At 29.0% G+C, this 19,477-nt stretch overlaps 1 protein-coding gene across 1 annotated transcript in view; it reads right to left on the reverse strand.

Moving 5' to 3' along the window:
• Positions 1-13,958, reverse strand: part of LOC129949052 (uncharacterized) — a 176,961-nt gene extending 163,003 nt beyond the window's left edge. The window contains 2 exon segments of the mRNA XM_056060263.1: positions 7,915-8,277; positions 13,467-13,958. The gene's annotated coding sequence lies outside the window, so the exon portion shown is untranslated.
• Positions 13,959-19,477: the final 5,519 nt, after the last annotated feature.

Consider the following 19,477-nt stretch of genomic DNA (forward strand, 5'->3'; position numbering starts at 1 on the left):
TTTTTATATGTGTAAGCATTCTTTAGTGTGATTCGTACACTTTACGAGTATATCCTTTAAAATACCAATTTATTGGATACGTGTCAGATGATTAAAATGTTAACGACCCTCACTTTTCATTATTTTAAGTTTTTTTCTTTCTCATCGTCGTGTGTTAAATTAATTACGAATTTATGCAGTAGTTCTTGTCTGTCTGACACTTAACTGTTCGATATGGTTAAAGTGAGAGGATATTATGAAGGTACTGACTTAAAAGTTTATATGTATATTGATTGATTATTGTAATTAATCAATTTGTCGTTTTACATGACGAAAGGATTTATGAGCTAAAAAGAAGCTCAGGAAACATGTTAATCGAGCGCAAAGTTCAATTTATTTATTCTTTATCATGGAACGTACGAACATTTCTTCAGAAATTTCCAGCTCTCAAAAATTGAGTTTAACGAATTAAATTTTGCGCACTGGAATCCGGTAGAATGTTGCAGCGGAGATTCTGCATAAGTTATCTTTTCTTCATGCAATTTAAAAATATAACGCTTTAACACAAAACCTAATGGAATTAGAACCCAATTAAGAATCGGATCGAATGCGAACCGATTCTTTAAACATGCACATCAGGAATTGAAATCAATTTGTAAATTCCATGAAATATTTTTTCGTCGTTAACAACAGATAAATATTTGTATACTAAACCATTTGAAATGACTTATTTATGCTCGTTAGCGGTCTTGTTTGTGACTTTCAAAAATTACATCTTTTTGTATTTTTCAATTTTTCATCCTCTTGAATCCAATCTATAGAAAATAGCAATTCCTTCTTTACAAAAGTATAAAATAAAAATCGTTACCATTAACTGATCTCAATAATTGTGACTCATGCTCACAGTGGCTAGTTCACTTGAACACCCAACATTGCACATAAAATAAAACCGGCTACATATAGATATCCGTGATACACATATCTCTGTCGGTTTTTATACATACCTACAAGAGATGGAACAGAATATAGATCCAAAGTCATGAAAGACTTATACAAAAAAAGTTAAGTCGCGGCTTTAAGAAAAAGTTGTTATTTTGAAAGTTATTGAACACTCCATTAAACCTGTCCGATCGGCTATAGGGTGTGTACGTTCACTTACAATAATGAATACAGCCTCTTATATGGTTTTTTTGTTTATTGTTTTTGTTAAGAAGTTGGAAGTTGCAAACTGTGGAGTGTTGCTTAAGTTTTTTTAAAGAGTTCTTTCAAGAAGTATTACGTTTCCCAGGTGGTTTGACGGCGAGCTATATATATTTCTGCTTAAATACCCTTCGTGGATTTAATGATTATTACAGTTATTATAGTTTATTTTTATTTTTGTAGCTATTAATAGAATTACCAAAGTCGGTTAACCACAAAAGATATTAAGTTTATCCTCCATAAGATTATTTCAACGAAGGCTTATATCTAGAAAAAAGGATTAAAAATTGAGATTTGCAATTTTAAAAAGATCAAAGGAGGAGAGAAGAGATAAGCTAAGTTGATGGAGAAGAATATTCCCACACCTCATCCCATGATGTTTAATTGATTAAATCGACATGGAGGATGGTGGATCTCCAGCACTCCTCATTCGTCTTCCGGTTCGCCCTTTTTTTTAGGTCAAACCTGATGTGTGTCTTATCTTCTTTTTGTTTTTATTTTTAACTTAACTGAACCACATAAAGGTTTTGTAATATACCCAACGTCACTTGAGAAACTCTGCGAACCATGAAGCAATCAAGAACAATCTTACCATCATCAACATCGTTAGACGACAGCGCAGCGGCAGCGGCGCGGCCGTGGTGGTGCCGCGGCTATGATGCCGATGGCTCGACATGAAGTTATACCTTTTGTAACGATTTAAGTTTGTTATGGGAAACCTAGCAAAACCGTTTGTACCTAAGCATAACAACACCAATTTATTTTTGTCTATTAATTACCCAACAATATACTTTGGGTGATAGGAGGATGTTTTCTTTTCTTTTTGTGATTCTAACTGTAAATCGAAGAATACCTACAAAAGGAAGAGCCATGAAACCATGATAAAGATGCAAGCTATAGATAATATTTTAATGGTCTTCTTTTTTTTAAAGAGATGACCACTGAGTGATAAACTATGGTAGGAATTAAAATGTACTTTAATTTGAACCCTCTGTGATGGAGTTTATGTACATTTATATTGACACCAATAAATGACTAATGAATCTAATGATCTAATGTCTTCAGGGGATAGTGACCTTTTCAACAGTAATACAATCAACATCAAAACAAAAACAACAATAAACTGCTTTTTTTTTTCTTCTCACAAGTCTAGTCGAGCAAAATGTAAGAAGACAGAAAAAATAGTAAAACAAAATATGAAACTGGTTTAGAAGCTTGTTGCTGACGATAATGTTGATGATGGTTGAAAAAATAAACTTGCTTTACCCCCACACTCAAGACCTTAAGACTTTTAGCATAACACTGTGTAAAGCAAAAACTTTAACTAGAGGTCTAATGTTTCCAACGTCGTTCGTCGTCGTCATCGTTATCGTAGTTGGGAGGATAAGGTGGGGTTGAAAGAAGTAGCATTGCACTTTATGCTACGCCTTCGGATATCAATTTTTTCGAATTAATTTGTATTCTTTTCAATTTTGTTTATCAAAAAAGATCCGGCTTGATATTGTGAGTTTAAATTGCACTTGAAATAAATACACACATCTGTTGTCGTCATTTCGAAACATATATTCAAATTTGATAATCAAATTAGAAACAAATAACCCTCCAAGTCAAAAATTTAATTATAATAATGCGCATATTAATTTTTTGTCTTTAATTCATTTCTAATTGCTTTCATGCGTGTATAATTTTTTGATAGAAGGTGTTAAATAAACATTTGACCTTGGTAAATTGCCCATGAAAAATTGATGTTTTGTTTTGGTGTTTGTGTATGATATGCATTGTTAGTTTTGATAGATTACAATATCGATCAGATTTATTGTCATTGTTTTGCTTTTGCTGACGGGGTAAGGGGAGGGAAGTGTTGGCAATAATTTAAAAGACAAATTAATATAATAATCTTGACCTAATATTTTGTATTATATTTGCTTTAGAATGTCTTACGGAAGTGAAGACAATCCATCAAAATAACACGGAAAGGTCTATGGAAAAAGAATATATGTATATTTGATTTGTGACGTTTATGACACAAGACAAAATATGTGAATAAGAAAGATTGTATGGCGATAAATTATTATTATATTAAATAAAATAAGAACCTAGCAAATTAAACCAATTTATGATTCATTTTTGTATTTCTTTTTTTTTATTATTCAAAAGTTGATGCTAATTCTTGCAAATTTTACCCAGAATTGTGTGTAGGCAGCTTAAAATGTTACTCTTTTAAGACTTGTGTGCAAGATCTGCCAAAAATTAGAACATATTTACATTTCATTTTGAATTTAGGGCGAAAGCTGTAGACTGGTTTGATATTTTCGATTTATCAAATAAAGCTGAGATGCGAACTAGTATGGACATTTCATTTTTAGTAATGTAAAATATTTAAATCCTATTTGTTCCATTATTATTATTATGTGTTTTTTTTTGTTGAATTTACATTACATAAGAAATAGTAACTTTTAAACGAAAGAACTGATGTTAAAACTTGTTTTTTTTTTGGCAAAAATGGACGAGTTGAAGAATAAGAAGTTTCTTTCTTGTAAGGTCCTTTACTGACCTTAATCGTGTTACCAGTAAAATAGGAGGTTGAAAAAAAAGACACCTTACTGTTCATGTCATTGCATTTTGTAACATGTACAAAGTCAATAAAATATTCAAGGTCAATTTAAACACAAACTTCTCACTAAATATTAATTTAGTATATTAATAAAAAGTCAAACAACAAAATCTTAAGGGAATTTTGGAACTTGTTTGTTTTATTTGTCTCATAAATTGTATGCATTTGAGTTTTGTCAACTTTAATAATTCCATATTTTTATTGTTTATTCATTAAAATAAAATTTCACCTTGAACAGATGTGTTTTGAATATTTTGCAAGGTCATTACTTGTTTCATATTTTGGCATTTATTTTATTTGTATATATTCATTTATTATACACAAATAAATAAAAATACATAAACCTTATTAGAATAAAATTAAAACTTGAAATACCCCTTAGGTTGATTGTTTTTTAAAAATTAAAACAAACTTGAACAATGATATCATCGTTTTTTATTTATTTCTTTTCTTATTTTTATTGATTGAGTCATTTATGTAGGTCTTTAGGTTATTTTTTATTAAAAAAGAACATAGAACAAATTATTTATAATTCTTTTCTGTATAAACAATTCTATTTTGTTTGCTTTTGTTAAACATTAACTTCAACTGACATTTCTAGATTCTATATTGAAATTAAAGCTGTTTTAACACACAAAACAAAAGTGATCTCATCTAACAGAATGACCTAAATCTTATCTTCAGTGAACGGACATTGATGGATATGCAAATATAAAAAAGCAAATGAACAGTTAACCATTAATAAGGTTCGAAGATTGAAACACAATATATACAAATAATAATTGAAATTGATAGATATATATATTTGAGATTGAAATTATCAGAGAAAGATAAATGTTCCTTTTTTATAAATGTATTTCTTTTTAAAAGAAGAGAAATATTAATCAACTTTATTTTGTCTTTCAGATAATAAATTAATTTATTCATTTTTTTTAATATTAAATCGGTCAAAGTTCAATGGACTCCTCACTGAAAGAGATACCAACAAACAATCGAATATATCTTTATACCAGAAGAATAAAAAGAAGTGTTAAGAATTTGTATATTGTGTTAGACAAAAGAGTTGGGTTTAAAACTTTGTATATTTGAATTTTTCGCATCCTTTTGTTATTTGGTGTTGAGTTTTGAGATTTTATACTTTGTTGAGAAGAATGTCTATTAAAGATTAATCTGCAATAATGATATTCCTGAACTGTCTGTTTTAGAAAAAAATGAAAAATGGATTAAACGTGTGTAAACTAGTTCTTCTGTTTTCAGAACTTGTAGAATTCTAATAAACCTGCTGAGAAAAACATACTTAGTTAATTTTTTTCTTTCTTGCAAACTATCATTTACTTCCTTTTTAAAATTGAATTTAATATTTCCTGCAACCATAGATCATGATATGAGTTTCTTGTTAACAAGTTAATTCAAAAATTTCTCCATTTCAATGACATAACACCTAATAGTTTGTTTAGGTATATATGTCTCCACATGCCTATACCCTCTTTATAAAAAGAATTAAACTCAATTTCCAGGCAAAACCACTCTTCGTTTATGTTGTTTTTCCATTTTCAGCAACCAACAACTTTTTTTTTACGATGTAGAGTGAATGGTATTTAGCTCTTATGAAAAAGAAGTAACACTTTTCAATCTTTTATTGAAAAATAAAAATAATATAAAACGAGTCATAAACACCATCAGCACCATTGCATCGTCATCGTCAACATTATCATAACTTGAAATGCAATACCACCTTGTCGAGCCATATTTGGAATTTCCATTTGACATCCTTGCAACTGACTGACGGGATTGATCTTAAGATTATTATCACCATCGATCGGTCCACAACTTCACTGATCTAAGTGAAGTGTAACGATCATGAGACTAGCCTAGCCATATGTGATTTGTGTGTGAAATCATATCCATGGCCATCTAGAAACAGCAAATTTAGTATATCCAATGGAAATGCTAAAATTACAGTTGCACTTTAATCAAAATGGAATTGAATCAATATTGAATAAGTCTATGGTCAACAATTTTGCTCTTTTTTCAAACCTCCCCCAATCTCTACTAAATGGATACTTCAGTGTGTGACTGTCACACGACCATATACTTCTTTTTAGGTGGGTTGGTTTGGTTAAGTTAAGTTAAGTTGAAGTAGTGAAAGCTGTTAAATTGAGTTTCGAACCATTTACAGAATTTAAGAGTAGGCGAAATTGAGTGTTGTTTTTGGAAACTTGTCAAGCTAGATGATGATGAAAAAGAAATGTATGCTTGTGAAAAACCATCATTAAATGTATGTATGTTTTTTTTTTCTTGCTGTGTTTTCATTTCTTCCTGGAAGTTGTGTTGTGTCATGAAATATTAATTTATTGAATTAAAACAACGTGGGTTGTAGGTTACTTAAAAAAGAAACACTGTTTCCGGTTGAAAAACATGGATTTTTCATATATATTCCGTGTGTCTTATGTCTTATGTGAATTTAAAGACTTTAAGCTTATAATCATTTCATATTAAAACCAACACCACCAATAAGAGATAATAATATTATTAACATATGTTTGGTGTGCTAAAAGGAGTGGCACATAAAATGTAAGGGTGCGGAATGGTTTTGATTTTGTTTTTTGTTAAGTGAATTAAATTCATAAAAATACTGTGTCGAATTATGATTGAATTGTTTTGCAAAATAAATCATTACTCGCATTTTGTTTGTTGCTTTTTGAAAGATATGACATAAGACGCTTATAACTTTTGGAGGCCTCTTATGTTGGTATATTATTTTGATCTTGGCTCAAAGATGATTTGCATTTTCACAAGAAGATTTAAGTAATTGAAAAAAATTGCATCAAGGTTCACCAAAGCGAGGTAATCTCGATGGTACATGTGTTTTCTTTGATTGTTAAATTCAAGGAATTTAAATTAGTGACTTTATAATCATAAATCATTCCAGATACAGGAAATAAGTAAATATAAGTACTTCATGATGTTTGTATAATTAGTTGAACATGCATTTTCTTTTGTGATTTATTAAACAAAAATATTAGTTTATTTAGAAAGAAAGTAACCTTATAGCCATATTTTATAAATGTGGAATTAGCAAAATATAACCATTGTTGGTTGATTTTTTTAACATTTCTTTGGTAAAGAAAAACAATTAATGTATTTAAATTTTGCCAATAGCATAGACAAATTTGTATTTTGTTTCAGTTTTTTTAATTGAACTATATATTTTGAATGTATTTTAATTCTTCTAATTTTTTATTTTATTTAACTCTATTTAATTTTTTTCTGAAGACGAAAAACATTAAAAATAATGATCAATTAGTTCGAACCCGGATATAAAATTTCTTCCATCTAGATTCGTAATGGTCAGAAAAGAAATAAAATCTAATATTATATCCATATCATCCTCCCACATAAATCAAAATTAAAATTAACTTTTAAAAATTTTACAGTTTAAGAAAGAACAATAAAAAAACAACAATGAACATATGTATGTGATGATCATCATCTAACTATATATTGCTTTGTCTTCTTCTTCTATCAAGAAAAACAAATTAAATCATACTACGTGTGCATTTGGCCATAACGAATTCTCAATTAAGTAACCTCAAATTATTATTTGTTTAACTAGTAATTTTTCTTTTTTACTTGATCTTTTTATAACTAGCTAAATACAAGTATAGGTTGTAATTTATATAGATAGAAAAAATACATAGAGTAAATCCTCTGCTAACCTAAGGTAATTGCTATATTAATGAATTTTCAATATTATTTTATTGAATTTTTGCATAAATGTCTGTTTGATATTTATACGACCTTGCATAAAAGTGATGATGATATGTTCTTGGCAAAGTAATATTAAATAAATACGTATACAAATATTTTTATAAGAAAAAACCTCAAAGTCGATCGTTGTTTAATTAATCCAGTGAGTAAGCTTCTTTTCGTTTTTTATTGTTGCTGCTTTAATAGGTTTAGCGCAAAAGAACTCTAATTGCTAAATGAAATGCCTTTAAATGGTCATAAAATAACAAAATAGAATATCCAAGAAGACCTTTGAGGTGTATTTTTAATTCAATTATAATGATAATTAATAAATTATGAATATTATGAAGAACAAAACAAAAATAACTTACCTATATTATTATGAATATCATTTCTCCCAGGAAATCTTATTTGATGATTCAGTGTGATTTTGTTTCTAATTTTTTCTCGAAACGAATAAAATACACAAAAATATTTTTAAATTTTTGTATCCGGTTGTTGTTTATTTATTTTTTTTTTCTATAAATTTGGCAGTGTTGATTGATATGATATTTTTTCTAAACACTTTCTCACGTTAATTCGATTGAATTTTTTTTATTTTTTATCTTTCCAATAAATATATCTATTTTTTCTTTACTATTTGAATCACGAATTTGATATTTTTTTATTTTTAATAAATTAATCTCAATTGTTTGAACAAAAATTATAATTCATCATATTTTTTTATCCACAAACTGAAAATAAATAATAAGAATAAAAAAATCACAATATTTTATTTGATAACAATTTTTTTTTCTGATTTTGTTAATATTTTTGTTGTTGTTGATTTTTATATGAAGATTAGAGATAGTGAAAATAATGCTGAGGATACATTTGATGATCACTTCTGTTTGTCTATTTTGTTGTAAAGTTTCCATTTTTTGAAGATTTTGCAACACCAAATCGATTTAATTCCATAGAAACGAAAGAGTTGAGGCACGAACTCTATTTTAAAAATATTTTTCCCCATCGAAAAGTGGTCGTTTTCTTAACACTTCAAGTTGATAACGCATAAAGAACTTCATTTTATAAAAGGCTATAAATAAATAAAATTTACTGTTCGACTCCGAGTGGAGCTGCCGTTAAGTTTCCGGTCTCGTCTGTTTTCTTTTTTTTATATAAATAGCTAATTCTCATTATGTTTTGCTGCTAAAGAGATAACTCTGTCACACCGCCTAGCATAACTCGTCGATATCGTACACTTTAATTACAAATTAAATTACCGTCTTTTAATAGTTTTATTCTTTTTAAATTGCCTGCAGGGTTTTGTTTTGTTTATTGTATAATTCTTTTTCATTTTACAATTTTACACAAAAGAGCTTTAATCTTATTGTGTTCAACTCTGTAAGAATATCAAAATCGATTTAAGAACAGAAAACACCACTCTTCATCTACCATCCTATCCCTATTTTATTGATGATGGTGGTAGAGTAGGTAGTAGCGAGCGGTGGTGGTGGATACCAAGACGATAAAGTGGCGACGACTACGACGACGGCAACGTCAGTGACGATGGCGGCAATGGTATGAATTCTAGCTGATACAGATTGAATGTGGTATGAAAAATTGCAATAATTGCACTGGAATTCCAATGAAATTATTTCAATTCAACGGAAAATTACGAATCCGTGGTCTGACATAAAGAAGGTACCTCTACATACATAACCTAACCTTAGCTTTAGCAGCTTAGCTCTATGATGATGTTGTTTGATGCGAATGGAACTACGATTGCAACTTGAGTTGAAAATGGTTGGTTTTGGATGTTGCTGTATATTTTGTGTTTTGAGTGGCTCATGATGTTTAAAGTAGGGTTGGTTATGTGCTTGAACATATTCTAGCCAATTTAATATAGTTAAGAATTTTACTCTTGGTTCTCTCTTGTTCATCAGATGTGCCGATGTGTGGTGCTACTGATGGGTAATCATTTTGAGTTTTTTTTATTCTTTCCTCTACTTTGATGTTATTAAAGAATAATGTTGGTTGTAGAGAAACAAAGAGAAATAAGTTCGCAGTGTTTATGAAAGGATATGAAATAAAATGAAAATTGAAAGACAAAAATAAAAATTGTTCAAGTCCTGTGGAAATCATAATTGCTAAAGAGGAAGGATGTTTAAAATATAACAACCAACCAGAGGAGCCTTAAAACCTATTTTCATTTTATCACGCCTCTGTAGTTGAGTGTGATGATTATTTTATAGCAATGTGATAAAAGGAAATTGGAAATGAAAAACAAATTAATTTAAACTGCTTTAAATTGCAATCTTCAAAACTATTCAGAATAAACGTTAAGGCAAGGAGTTATTTTTTTTAAATAAATTATTTTTTCAAAGAACTTGTTTGTATTTTTATGAATATAAATAAAAGTTGTCTTTCAAAAAAATATCTGATCAACTTATTTCTGGGAAAAAATTGTATTTAATTGTATGAAAATCAATTTTTCGTTTTAAAAAAGAATTTTTTAAATCAAACAGAATGAACTAAAATTTTGAATTATAAATTTTTCTCTTCTTGTTCTTTAAAAAACTAAATTTTTTTCCACAGAATAGAAAAATAAAATTAAGAAAAACGAAATCTGTTTTGTTTAAACTTAATTGTTGTGAAATTTTAAAAATACCTTATCTCATTTTTTTTCAGATTTAGAATTCCTAGGTGTGAATTTTGTGTTGCAATATATAAACATACATCTAACAAGTAAGAATCAAAAATTTAGGAAAAAGATATTTTCCCGATATTTTTAAATTATACATCAGGTAAAACATTTGAGTTGCTTAACTAACAAATATGATTAAATGGAAAATTTGTTATTCATGTAATCTGAATTATTATATTATATTTTATTTTATATAAAATTGTTTCAATTTTTTTTTTTTTTTTAATTTTCCTTGGATTGTTTTAAATTCAAAAAAAGTTGGAAAAAATGAAGAAAAATATAAATCAGTATTAAAAAAAAAAATTTGTGAAATTCAAAAAATACTTTGTAGTTGTTTTAATTTTGTATAGCTATAGAATTTATTTAATTTGCTTACATTTAAATATTTATTTCCTTTGTAGAAAAATAAATAGAAGAAAAAGGCGTATGATATTTGGACCCATATTTGTGGTGAATACTTTTGAAATGTAAAAGGCAAAATCTTGAAAGAAGAAAAAAAAAATGTTTTCTTGAGTTTTGTACAAAATTTTCGCAGTTGAAATATTTTAAGTTTTGTCGATTTTTTTTTTAATTTAAATATTTTGAAAAATGTGTCTCTTTAATTAGTTGTTTTATTAAATTTTATTTTATTTTATTTCGTTTTTGTTTCCCCCAGTTCTAAAAATTCAAACCTTCAAAAGGCACGATTTTTAGAATCAAGTCAAGGGGATTAAAAATAAGTTTCTTTGATATACAAGGAATATTAATTTCCAAAACATTTTCAAAAGAAGACATTCAGTTAAATTATTTAAGATTAAAACTAATTAAGCACTTCTAAGACTGGTTGTCCTTATTTTTGTTTTCCTTTTCTATAAATTATTTTATTTTTGTTTCCAAAACATGGATTGAATATTCAAGCCTTTTAAATGTTTTCCAAAAAAATATTGAATATTCCAATAATAAAAATTCGTCAGAAAGTTCTAAAAATCATTTTTATATAGTTAAAAAAGTTGAAGTGTAAATCATATACAAAAAGAAAATTATATTTAATCTAAGTCCAATTTATAAAATCAATGGCTGAGTTATTTTTAAGGCTCTAATCTTAAGAACTAGCTTAACAATAAAAAAGAGTGATGGATTTTATTTTACTATTTTAGTTCTATATAAAATTGAATATTTATAATTGTAAGGTACTTGAAACCTAATTGTATATGTTCAATTCACTTTCGATGCTTACGGAAATATATTGCTACAAGATGGAGTTAACTTTGTTAAAATTACATTCTAAATATTTTTTTACAAAAGCGAAATAAAAATGAAGGAATTTTTAGACTTTTAAAATTTGCATCTTAAAAAATTTCACAAATGACTTTAATTATTTTCGAATATTTATTATAAATAATTTATTCTTTGAAAAAATACGGAGTAAAATATATTGTCTTGGTGGACAAATTCTTACGAACAAATTCTTTTCTATTTTTTATTTTTATTAATTTCAAAAATAAAATTAGAAAAGCAAAAAGACTTAATCTTGTTATTTTAAACTAGAAAAACTAATGAAAATATTTTGTAGTTTTGTTGAATTTTACACCAAAAATAATTTAAAAAATTTTTAAAGGAAAGATCAAATTTTAATTTTTCAGAATTATTGTAGAAACAAATTAGATTATTACTCGAAAAAATTGTATCTCAATTTCTTTTTAATATAAAAGCAATAATTCAAATAATTGAAAAATAATGAAATTTATGGCAATAAAAAAAACATTAAAATATTAAAACTTATTTTATTCCAATTTTATAATAGATAAATAAAAAAATAAATCTCCACTTTAAACAAATTAAATTAAATTCTTCTAATTCCGAAAATTTTAAATTTATTGAACTGAATTGAGCATGTAACAATTTCTAAATATTCTTAAATATCTATTTTGAAATTTACTACCATATATTTTAATTCTAGTTTGATTTTTAACTCAAAACTGCATTTATAAAAATTATTTTATTAAAGCTTGTCTACCTTCCATTTCTTTGCTTTAAAATGCTCCTTACATTCAAACAAAATGTATGTTGCCTCTAGGACTTAAATGAGTTAAATTCATTGTAATTCTTTCCCATTTTTCAAATCAACCTAATTGTATCATAACATTCATTTAATTGCATACTATTTGCCTGCCTTCGCAATAAATCTCAATCAGTTCGCTCAATAAAATACAATTATTAAGAAGTCAACTTTATACCTTTCCAAGAGAATCCAAAGAAAAATAAGAAATATAAAAACAAAATAAACTACACGCGCACAAGCATTTTATCTTCAATAAAATATCAACGAAGAAAAATAAAAACCTAGGCTAGTCTTTAATCCACAATCTTAAGCCAGAGCAGAAGAATTGCACAATAATCCAAGAGACTATACAAGAAACTTAAAGTTAAAAAAAAGTTAAGAAACCTAAACACGAACAACTGAATTACAATGGATACAAAAATAAAATAAAACTACAAATTTAAAATATTTGTAGAGGCGTGTAAAGCTGATATTCTGAATAAGAGAAAAAATATCTTGTATATGTTCGATTTTTGCTAAATATAGACTTGGCTTTATGAACCGGATATGCGAATTAGCTGGTTGTGTAGCTAAATTCCATCTTACAGTTGGGGCGGCATAATTTTCGATTTCTTTTGTATGTAATCCACTTTTATACATCTGTTTGAATAAATCCTTGAAAATGCGTTGCATGGATGAAAAATTCCAAAAATTTCACAAAATATCACTTAATCCAAGTGGGAAATTTCACAATTTATATTTTTTTAAATTTTATTTAACACAAAATTGTATTTTTTTAACATTTTTTAATTCAATTAAAACTGAAGTGATCATCATGAAGTAATCCTTTTTTTGCATTTTTATTATTTTTGTATTTTAATGATGCAGGTGCAGAGACAGAGAGAGAGTATGTTTGGTTAGCAAAAAAGATTTTTTATTTTATTAAATTTTTAAGCACAGATATGAATTTTTATTTATTTTTAAGAATAAAAAGCATTTTTTATTTTTTAATTATTTTTTAGCGAAAACAGCGCACGAAAAATGCTTCTGTTAAAAAAATATTTAATTTTATTTTGTTAATCACACAAAACGACACAGTTATGATAATTCAAGCAAAAGGAAGAAAATTATAAAATTCAGCATGAAGTATGAAATTTTATTTTTGTATTAAATCCGAACAAGAAAATAATGTTAAGCAAGATCCGAAGTCGACTCACCATTTATCATGGCTAAAATGCCACAGAAATACGGATCGCGAATTTCTTTCTCGTTTGCGTTGTATCTTTTCTATTTCATCTATTGCCACGATTTTTTTTTATTATTTTGCTGTTTCTTGTTTTATATATAAAAATACAATTTTCTTCTTTTATTCCCAACGAACGAACGAACGACAGAAAAAAGAAGTCAACAAGAAATAGAAGTACAAATAAAAAATAATAAAACAACACACGAACAAGAAGAAGACGAAGAAGTATAATGGTAAACCGATGGTATAAAACTCTTTCGCGATTCTGTGGTATGGTATGTTATGTCTTAGAGGATATCTTTCTAAGGTATAATGTAATTCCTTTCCTTTGTCTATGTACTGGTTTTTAAGTCCACAAATACATATATGTAGAGAGGAAAGGAAAAAATCAAATAAGATAGATTATCTACACGGCACTCTATAAACTAAGCACTTGTTCTTCACTCGAAGTCTGGAGAAAGACTGAGGTTTTACGCTCAGAGTCACGGAAGATATTTAATAAAAATCCAGGTCCACTGTCTACCATCGCTACGTCGTTGACCAGGTGGGAGATATTTTTCTCTTTTATGGTAGGTTTGATGCTCTTTAGGGATCATCTGGTGAAATTCAACACGATGACGTAAGAATTCCACCGGCAAGTATAACAGGTGAGGTGGAAACACCTTTTCGGGCAGTTTCCATTCAAAGAGAGATGTACCTATGGAGAGCGGGAAAATACCATCAACAGGTGAGGTTGAGGTATTGCACGTTACCGTGCTTCGTCGTCGTGATTCCAATATGGAAGTTGAACACGTGCTTTTTTTGGTCTCTCTCTCTGTTGTGGTTTGTTTACAAATGTGACGTCATTGGGATAGAATTCATACGAGATCGAGATGTGTGAAAAAATAGTTGTTGTTGGTGGTTATTTTACACTCTTTGGTCTCTTGGAATTTTTTGCAGAATAACGGAGTAAAAAAGAGTTTTGTTGATTTTTTCCCTTCTCTCTCATTATCTCTCTAAAATTATCATCTCTATTGACATTAGATCATTCTAACAATTTTGTTGTAAAGTAATCAGAACTATAGAGAATAAATCAAGTTTGTTACTCAGCTCTTTTGTTTTGCATGGGGGGATTCGTTGTTGCTGTTTTTTCTTTCTTATTCTTCCCAAGCAAGATATTCAAAATTGGATTAAAGTCATTAGTCTAAGTTTAGAAGTAGTATTGTCTTAAAAAAGAGGTACAAAAAGTTACTAAAGAGGAAGATAATAACGGAATTTGGTGGAGATGGAGATTTTGCAAAATTGTGAAATTCATTAGGTGTTGAGCAATAAATTATTGAATTTTATTTATTGCTATATTCAATTCATTTTCTAATTGGATCTTTTTCAAAATACAATTTTTAATGGAATGAATATTCTTTGCGAATATGTGTTAAAGGTCAAAGACTTTAGAAATCTTTTAATAAAAGACTTACAATTTTAATTAGGATTATTTTAAGTTATTATTACAGGAACGTTATTAGTTCAAAAAAGAATTTTAATCACTTAATCCTAAATGAAGAGTAAATGTGCAAAAATATAAAATTTCTTAAACTTTTTTAAAATAGGGATCCACCCCCGCAAAATGTAAGCGGTTTTGATATTGAGCCTTGTTAATTTTAAGTTAGTTATGTGTGCCATTACATTTTCTTGAAATAGAAGATGGGCATTCCTAGAAGCGCGGGTATGACGGCTAAATTGTTGAAGGGGAGGAATGCAACTGACTATTTCACTAGAGCATAGTCCTTTAAAATAACGGTAAAAAAGTGTGAGGCAGAGATGAGAGTTCTATTCAAGTTTCGGCCGTATATATGTAGGTTTTGTAGATTGTAGCCAGATCAGAGGGAGAGAAAAATTTCTTGCAACTTCTCAAAAAACATAGACATCTTGCGGCATTTTCGGCAAAATCGCACAAAAGGTGGAGCAATATTTACGTTCATTCACGGATTGCGATGGAGTTGGGCAACGAATTAAACAAACTCAATTTATTCACTTTAAAGTGAAAAATAATGCCTAAAAGAGTCTTGAATTCTAAAATTGATTTAGTAGCATGTGTCTAGAGATTTATGTGAGAAAGCACATAATCTGCAAAGCATAATGAGCACTGGTTTCTAAAGTTTAAAGTGTATTGAATTTATTTTCGAGACTATACTGTGGTGATTTTCAACTTTCAGTTGTCGCATTAATCGATCGTCATTCTTCAACCAAATTCATTGAAATCAAATTAAGTTGAATGAAATTACCAAGCATTTAAAATCGACTAAGTAACTTCGTGCCAACTAAAAATAAAAGAAAAACATAAGCAAATGCTTAAAGATTTTATTTAAACTTCCGTAAAAGTAAGAGATAGCTTACAAGAAGAAGCTTACGGAAGAACTCCAATAGTTCGAAGTACTTTGGTACATTGCGAGTGTCAGGCTGAAAAAATAAGCTTTTTGTAGATTTGTTATAAAAAAAAATAAAAAATATCAATATAATCATTTTATTATAGTTTAAAATTTTTGAGCAATTTTTTGTGGTGATGACGTCTTTTTTTGTAAGGTCCACGGCGAGACTTGTTAGAAAAAATGTATACTGGCAACCCTAATTAAACTACCATTTTCTTTGATGCTTTACATTCTTCTTTATAACAGTTCAGTTCAATAAATCTATACATACGATGAACACGGCTTCTGGTTTGACTTTTATTTGCTCTACTTTACAAGACTAACAGTTCTTGTAATTTTAAAATTATGATGAATTAGTTGATTTGTTTTTATTGTAAAATTTGTTTTTATTTAAAATTTACTTTCGAAGGAATATTCCAAATCTTAACTCAATCGATTGTAAAAGGCAATATTGAGATAAAAGCGTTAAAAGTTGTGTATAGTAAAAAATCATGAGTAATTTTGAAAGACATCTCATTTGCAAAACGAATACTTAAATACTTTCACCGGCCCGATTTCCTTTTGGCACAGCATTTTTGAGAACCTAGGAACACCTTAATAGAAAAATAATGATGGAAATATTATTGTTATTATTTTGGAACTTTAAAAGACACAATTCAAAGTCCTATCAAAATGGCAACAGAAAAGAGCTAAAACTTAAATTTATTTTGATTTTAATTTCCTTCAAGCTCATTAATACAAAAAATTGGCTTGTTAAAAATATATTATTTAAAAAATTTTAAAGTACACCAATCGGAAGGTATAATCGTAATAGGTTGCATCTCAACCCCTTTTCCCCTGTGAAAATTTCCAGAAAGATGGTAGCGAGATAATTCCTATACTTTTTTTATTTTTTGGAAGATTAACATTAAAATTTTCGGTTATTCTTCGAGCAAATAGCCTTAAATTTTAAATTGCTGTTTTACGTTTCCTTCATACGACCCGCCTCTTCCACAAATTGAAGGCTTATACCTTAGAGTCTTATTTCGTTTCTAGCACTATTATTTTAATGATGTAATGTACAAGAAGGCATCAGTCTTCTTAACATCGCTTGCAAAATCATCTCTGTGGTATGATGTGAACGTCCAAAGCCTATCGTCAACAACCTGATAGATTCTTATCAGTGTAGTTTTAGAGCAGGAAAGTTCATAGTCGATCAAATATTCAGATAACGGCAGATCCTGGAAAAACCCAAGAACATCAAATCCACACCCACCATCTTTTCATCGATCTCAAGGTCGCATATGACAGCATATACAGGAACGAGCTGTATTGAGTCATGTCTAGTTTTGACATCCCTGCCAAACTCGTCTGTTGGTGCAGGATGACTATAGAGATTCACGCTGCTCCATAAATGTTGAAAACAACTTAACAGAACTTTTCTATCAATCTTTCAAAAGTCTGTCCAATTACTAGCATATGCTGACAACATTGATATAATTCGTAGAAATCATCAAGATGTCAATGGGGATTTTGGGAGTTTTGAGGCAGAAGTTGCGAAAATGGGTTTAACGGTTAATGAGAGCAAAACAAAGAGCATGCTATCGTCAAGAAAGGACTTACAACATCGAAGTCTCGGTCAAAACGTCACTATCGACAGACGTAACTTTGAGGTACTCAAGAATTTCGTCTACCTAGGCTCCGCTGTAAACGCAGAAAACAACACCATCGCTGAGATCAAACGAAGAATAACTCTTGCTAACCACTGTTTCTTTGGGCTAAGAATGCAATTGAGTAGCAAAACCCTCTCTCGCTATAAGACGCTCATCATCTCCGTCCTGCTATATGGGGCAGAAACATGGACTGTGACAAAAGCACATGAAAGCACCATGGATCGATTCGAGCGAAAAGTTCTTCGTCTGATCTACGGTCCCGTATGCATAGAAGCAGAGTGGAGGAGAAGATGCAACAACTAGCTGTACAGCGACTTCGACTTAGCTTAGAAGGGTAAAAGTCCAACGACTAAGTTGATTGGGTCACTTAGAGCGCATGGAATATAGTTCGGCCCGGAAAGACTTCGAATCCACACGTAGATCAATTGGAAAGTGACCTTACCCAATTTGGTGCGTGAAACTAGAGACAAATAGCTAGGGACCGAGCTAGATGGAGAAGTTTTTTGGGTGAGGGCCTAATTCACACAGGTTTGTAGCGCCACCTTAAGTAAGTAATGTAATTACCAAACATAGTCTACTTATGTCATCGGACCTACAAAAAGCAAGGACTACTACCTAATGAAGCAGACAGCTACATTGCTGAACTAGCAGCAATTCAAAAAGCTATTTCAATTGCGAAAACTTATTTGGGACGAAGTAAAAAAGGTCTAAAAATGAGACAAACCGATGTCCTACTCTGGTTCAATTGAGATGCACAATGAAGGAAAACATAGTACTAGCATGGGTACCAGGGCATTCTGGTATCAAAGAAAATGAAGTAACGGATGATGCAGAGATGCTACTTAATTTCCACTTGTTATTGATTCGCAAAATTTCTATCAATTGACTCGCCAAATCTATTTCCAGGAACTGAAGATGGAACTTAAAGTAAATTGGAATAACTGCAATATTTTCTTCGTACGCATAATCCACATCATCATCGCATTCCATATAATAGGCAACTAACAATTGAAAATTGCATAAAGATACTCCGAATCAGAGTTGGGCAAATTATTTTTACGACCAAACACATATACAATAATGAACTCTCAGAATTGTGTGAAGCCTGTCATGAAGTTCTATCAATTCATCACGTATTTGTAGAATGTCCTTTATCAGATCGATCCTTCACTTAAAAGCACACTCTTACTCAAAAAATTATCTACCATCCTTTTCCCAGCCGATCATAATTACTTTCAACAATCACTTTGCTAAAGTTAATCTGTAATCATTTGTAAGTGTTCTAAAAGACGGCATCACTTATGGTCTTGTTGCCCTGATGCCTTAATAAAAAATAATTTATAAATTTATTGGTAAATTATTTGATTAAATAAATAAGTAATGTAAAACTTCACATTTAAAAAGCAGTTTTGCATCTATGTTACAATATGTCACCTCTTACATCTTCCATGACATATTCGAGGCATATGAAATAGAATAATTCTTCCGTAATTTATATATGACGCCTCTTAATTTTTTTAGGTTCTAACTTAAGAAATTATCTCACCCAATCAAGTAGTTGTTTTATTTTCTTTTCTATCTCTTTTTCTATAGTTTAATTTTATTTATTTAAGATTCATGAACCCATCATCATGATCAAGACAATTTAGCAAAACCAAAACAGAACAAAAAATTAAATCTAAACTAATTTAGTAATTTGCATAAATTACTCATAAAGAAAATAGCCCCATTCGTTTTGTTGATTTTAAATTATTTTAATGTTTTGCTTCCTAAACATGAAAATACATAAACATACGGACGGACGACTAATTCAATTTTCATAATATCAACAAAAAAAAAACTTAACTAATTCAATATTTTGTTTTCTTTTTTCAAACTCTTAATGCAAATCTTAATATTGCTTTACATAATTAGAAACCAACAAA

This window comes from Eupeodes corollae, chromosome 3 (assembly GCF_945859685.1).
Source record: "Eupeodes corollae chromosome 3, idEupCoro1.1, whole genome shotgun sequence".
NCBI lineage: Eukaryota > Metazoa > Arthropoda > Insecta > Diptera > Syrphidae > Eupeodes > Eupeodes corollae.